Source organism: Solanum stenotomum, unplaced genomic scaffold (genome assembly GCF_019186545.1).
Source record: "Solanum stenotomum isolate F172 unplaced genomic scaffold, ASM1918654v1 scaffold4038, whole genome shotgun sequence".
Lineage (NCBI taxonomy): Eukaryota > Viridiplantae > Streptophyta > Magnoliopsida > Solanales > Solanaceae > Solanum > Solanum stenotomum.
This window is the reverse complement of record NW_026035035.1, coordinates 31784-37871: the sequence shown is the minus strand read 5'-3', so window position 1 is coordinate 37871 and position 6088 is coordinate 31784. Positions and strand designations below refer to the sequence as shown.

Sequence of the window (6088 nt, the reverse complement as noted above, 5' to 3'; positions counted from 1 at the left end):
GATTTATGTTATTTGGGTCATTGTGAATCGATTGAACAAGTCTACATATCTCGTGCCTATTCAGACTATTTATTATTTAGTGAAGTTAGTCCAATTCTATGTTCGGAAGATAGTTTAATTACATAGGGTGCCCTTATCTATTCTTTCATGCCAAGGCACATAATTTATATCTAATTTTTAATGGTCTATGCAGAAGGAGTTGGGAATCGGGTGGATCTTAGTATATCCTTTCATACACAGGCGGATAGTCAGTCTGAACAAACTATTGAGGTCCTTGAGAACATGTTAGGGTGTGTGTGATCACTTTGGTGGTTATTGGGTATAAATTTTTATTTTTAGTGGACTTGCATACAACAACAATTATCATTCGAGTATTGAGTTGGCACCACTCGAGGTATTGTATGGTAGGAGATGTGGATCTATTGTTGGATGGTTTGATGCATTTGAGGTTAGGGAGTCCTTGGATAAGGTTGAGTTGATTGAGGATAGGCTTATCATCATTTAGAGTAGACCAAAGAGTTATATGGATCGAGAGATTCATGATTTAGAGTTAATGATTGGAGAGCGGGTTCTGTTGAAGGTTACACCTATGAAAAGTTTGATGAAATTTGCAAAGAAGAATAAGTTGAGCCCGAGGTATATTGTCCCTGTCGAGATTGATCAATGTATTGGTGAAATATTTCCCAAGAATATATTTTTTTAAAAGTATTTTGACGGAGGGTGGCATGGAGGTGGTTGTAACATCCGGCAATTTGAAATAGCTATGAAGAAGCTTAGAATTGGAAATAGTCATTTTTGGAAAGAATTAAAAATCTGGAAATTTAGTCAAGTATGGAAAAAGTGAGTTTTTGGTCAACTTCAAACGGTCATAACTCCTAGTTCAGGATGAGATAGGTGTATTTCCAGTTATGTTTAGAAATCTCTTGGAATGATCTTTCCAACGCCGCCGAGTTTGCGCGATTCTGAGTTCGTATGAGTGAGTTATGCCCTTTGGAAGTTGGGTTGTTGGCAGGGCAATTTAGTCCTAATTTGTAAGGGTATTTTGGTCCTTTCCCTAACCTTTTCTTTTGGTTATATTAAGGGTCTAGGCTGATTTTAAATCAGTTTTCCCTTTTAAAAGTGAGAGTTAGGGTTCTTGAGAAAAAAGGAGAGAAGAGGAGAAAAGAGAAGAAAAAGCAAGGATTCGTCAAGATCGTCGTTGCTTTCATCGGGGGTGATCCCTATTAAGGTATGTGAGATCATAGTGTTGGGTTGGTTCTTTCCCCACACGCCAAACTCGTTTAACTACGAGAAAATATTGGTTGTGTTTGTTGAAGTTTGTGGTTGTGTTTGTGGAATTCTTGTGGTTGTGTTGTTGAAGTTTTTTGTTGATTTGGTACATGTTTCCGGTTGTGTTTTTGAGTTGAATCTATTGTATATTAAGGGGTTTTATAATACTAAGTGTTTGGGGCTGGAAACTTTGAAGTTAAGAAGGTTTAGAGTTAGAAAAACAAAGGAGAAAAGTCGGATTTTTCGGGAGAAAAGGCTGGGGCGTCGCGCCAGCCAGCGCGCCTCAATACAGGTTCTGAAGTTTCCCCCTTGGGGTGGCACGCCTTGCAGAGCGCCCAACAGGACCCTCTAAAGTCTGAAGGCTGGCACCCCACGCCTCTCAGAGCGCCAAGGACGCCAATCCTACCCATTTCTTCCCCACTTTTTCATACATGTTCCTTGGTAATGTACCTATGATTTATAGTTGTTTTCAACACTCTAAGGTACATCTAGACATCCCAAACTCATCCATAAACATGTGATCATACACCTTGAATCCATAATACAATTCGAGGGAAGATAGGATCCAAGTCAAGTGAAGTTAGAAGTCAAGTGAAGTTAAAGTCAAGCTTAGAAGTTAAGAGGTAAGTCAAGGCAAGTCTTTAAAGTTTTTCAAGAGTCTTTATTGAACGTTTTAACTTCATTTTTAGGCTCAAGTTTCAAGTTAAGTAAAGAGTATAGAGTCAAGTTCATTTCTCAAAAGTTATTAGGGAACTAAGTATTCCCAAAGAAGTTTATAAATGTTTTCACATTTAAGATGAGAGGAAACTGAGATTTCCAAAAGAGTTTTGGGCAGTTTGAGTACTATTTTTTTTAAGAAAATATGAGTTTTGCGAAAGAGTTTATAAAACATGATTAGTATGACAATCGAATATGTGATCAATGTTTAAACAATATGGTCTCTAGATATACCATCAATGATTATGCAGTATGACTTCCCGAGTTATCAATGATCATATTAAAATATGGTTTTGATATGTTCTTTTTAGAAAGAGTTTGCAAGAGCAATTACCTCTTTTAAGAGGGTAGTTTGAGCAATTATTTCAAACCAAAGAAAGATGTGTTTAAAACACTTATGAGCTAAAGTATTTTTGGGAGTAGTCTTGAGCACCGAATTGGGGACGCGAGTTCATATTAACTCAACCCTCCTTAAGAACCATGTAGCCAACATGGGATTTAACGGGTCATACTTTTTAGATGATCACGTAAGTTAAGCTAGTGGATCCACTAAGTTAAAGTTAAAGTGTTCTAGATGACGGCAAAGTATAGGACAGTTCTGGCAGCGTGGGCAAGACGTTGTACCACCACTTAGGCATGTAGTGGTGGCTGTCGGTTAGAGAAACTCCCACAGTAGAAATTGCATGGTTCCTCGAGGGGTTCTGCTTAGTATAGATGTGGGTATAGGACTTCATTCATGCATTGCACAAGTAGACTTTGAGAGGGATCATGGTATTTTTATGATATTATAAATATGATTTTTGACGTCATGTTTTAAATAGTTTTACAAGTTTTATATATTGCATGTGTCTTATTGCTTTATATTGAGTTCAGTTACTAAAGAGTTGATTAGAGCCAAGGTAAGTTCTCTTGTGTATCCCTTTCAAGCTTAAGTTGTTGTTTAGTTGTCCAGCTCGCATACTCGTACATTCCATGTACTGATGTCAGTTGGCCTGCATCTTATTATGATGCAGACGCAGGTACCCAGGATCATCATCCAGCACGCCGTTGATCCAGTTGAGCACTCCAGAGTCAGTGGTGAGCCTCTTTGCATTCCAGAGGACTTTGTTATTTCGTTTCTCCTAGTTTTGCTTTATTAGGAGTTGTGGGGTCTGTCCTAACATCCATCTCAGTGTTATAGAGGCTTTATAGACAATTAGACAATTAGTCAGTTAGTTTTGAGTCTTTCATCTGCGTATATATATAAATATTCTATTTTGAGACTCGAGTTGCCTTTTTGGCCAGATTTTATCAATTAGGTTGTTTTATGACCTTTGGTTGCATGGAGTTTTCTGTTGAGTTAGGTTTCCGCTAAGTTAAGAAAGCCAAGCCAAGGGTTCGCTTGGGGCCAATAATAGTCTTCGAGTGCTGATCCCGCCCAGGGTGTAGGCTCGGGGCGTGACAAACTTGGTATCAGAGCACAGAGTTCCAGAGTCCTAGGGAGTCTATGAAGTCGTGTCTGTAGAGTCCTAGTTATCGGTGTGAAGCGCGCTACATCTATAATTAAAGGTTGCAACATTTATGAACTATCTCACTTCTTTCACATTCATCTTGTGCGTTAGAGTTTATCTCTAAAAAGTTTCCTTCTAATTCGTCCTTGCGCATGTTTTCAGAGGATTATGCCTCCACGAAGAGCAGTCAGAGTTCGTCCAGCTATGGAGAGTGTTGAGAAACAAGAGTTACCAAATGCCCTGGAAGTGCAAACCTAAGAAGAGATCAAATATGCTGATTTTCGTAAAGCTATCCGGATGTTAAGTCAAGTTGCGACCTATTATATTGGGCAGAGAGATAATCGACACAAAGTGGTTGATACTGCAAGGATCCGTGAACTCTTAAGGATAAACCCACCAAGCTTCACCGGTTCAAGTATCACTGAGAATCCGGAGAACTTCATTGAAGAGCTTAAAAGGGTGTTTGATGTGATGCATGTTGCTAAGTCGGAGAGGGTGGAACTAGTTGCATACCAAATGAAGGGTGTTGCTAGAATCTGGTTTGACCAATGGAAAACGATTAGGGCTGAGGATACGCCAGTAGTGAGTTGGGTTGTGTTTGAGAGTGCTCTCATGGGGCGTTTCTTTCCTCGTGAGTTATGTGAGGCAAAGATAAAAGAGTTTCTCACCCTTAATCTGGAATCTATGAGTGTTCATGAGTACAGTCTGAAGTTCACACAACTTTTCCGCTATGCTCCGGAGATGGTTGCGGACATGAGGAGTAGAATGAGTTTATATGTTGCTGGGTTATCTCGTCAGTCAAGCAAGGAAGGCAAGGCAGCTATGTTGATAGGGGCTATTGACCTAGCAAGATTTATGATCCATTTACAACAAGTTGAGGAGGATAAGCTGAAAGATAGAGAAGAGTTTAAGGATAAGAGGGCTAAGATAGTAGGGGACGAGTTCAGGCAGCAAAAGAATGATGTCAATCAGTCATCTCTCCCACAGAAACAGAAGGGACCTGCTCCACCATCTGCTAGTGCACTTGGACCTTAGAGCAAAGATGGGTACAATAGAAATTCCTATAGTTTCAGGGCTAGACTTGTCTATCCTCAAGGCAGTATGGTACCAAGGGGTAGTAAGGTTCCTGCATGTGCTAGGTGTGGTAGAACCCACCCAGATAAGTGTCGTGATAGCCAGACAGGTTGTTTTAAGTGTGGACAAAAGGGTCACTTCATGAAGGAGTGCCCTAAGAACAGGCAAAGTAGTGGAAATCTGAGCAATAGGGCCCAAACTTCATCAGTCGCTCCCCCAGACAAGATGGTACCTAGAGGAGCTACTTCTAGTATTGGAGGAGGAGCAAACTGCCTCTACGCAATCAACAGTCCCCAAAAGCAAGAGGATTCACCAGATGTTGTCACTGATATGATTCGAGTCTTTGACTTTGTTGTTAATGCTTTGCTAGACCCCAGAGCGAGTTTATCTTTTGTAATTCCTTATATTGCTATGAACTTTGATGTTATACCTGAGCAACCAAGTGAGCCAGTCATAGAGTGGATTAGTAGTTTAGCAGTGCCTAAGGGTCGTTTCATTTCGTACCTCAAGGCGAGAAAGTTAGTTTCGAAGGGTTGTATTTATCACTTAGTCTGAGTTAATGACTCTAGTGTTGAGATACCTCATTTTCAGTCAGTTCCTATAGTAAGAGAGTTTCCAGAAGTTTTTCCTGATGACCTACCCGAAATTCTTCCTGAGAGAGAAATAGATTTCGGCATAGACCTCATTCCAGATACTCGTCCTATATTTTTTTCGCCATATAGAATGGCACCAGCAGAGTTGAAAGAGTAGTTAAAGGGATCTGTTAGATAAGGGTTTTATTTGATTAGGTTGACTCGGAAAACAGCGAAGTTTCAACGGTTCGAAGCTTGTGAGGAAAGTTTTCAGGAATGAAAAGAGAAGTTGACTACCGCCCAGTTATGATATTTGGTTCTTGAGTACATACTGGGTATCTAAATCTAAAATGGATTGGAGAATAATAGTCGAGTTTAGGCGAATCGGGGTGTAATGTGATGAGCTAGAGTTGGTTGTTGTAGTTTTCGCTTTGAATATATAGCATCACTGTTGTATGATGTTCATAAGGGTGTGTTCACTTAGAATGAGCTTAATCTCAAACAGAGAGAGAGTGGTTAAGGTACTCAAGGATGATGGCATGAGTTTTCTTTATCACCCTGGTAAGGTTAATGTTGTTGCTGATTCCTTAAGTAGGTTGTCTATGGATGTTGAGGAAGAACAGAGAAAATTAGCAAGAGATGTACACCGACTTGCATGCCTAGGAGTTAGTCTTATGGATTCCACAAGGAGGAATAGTGATGATGAATGGGTCTGAACCATCACTAGTGCCAGAAGAAAAAGGTGAGAAAGACCAAGACCCTATCTTGCTGGAATTACAGGCAAAATGTTCATAAGCAGTGATGGCTTTTGAACAAGGGGGAGATGGTGTTTTTAGGTATCAAGGTGGATTGTGGGATTGGTTTCAAGGATAATTGAGATGATTACCTATCGCATAGTCAAGAGGATTGGCAATATAGCTTAGTAAGAGTAATCTCATTCGAGGACGAATGTTCCCAAGGGGGGGA

General features: G+C 40.0%; 1 pseudogene; it reads left to right on the top strand.

Moving 5' to 3' along the window:
* The first annotated feature begins 3644 nt into the window (after positions 1 to 3644).
* On the top strand, positions 3645 to 5383 carry LOC125852689 (uncharacterized; annotated as a pseudogene).
* Positions 5384 to 6088: the final 705 nt, after the last annotated feature.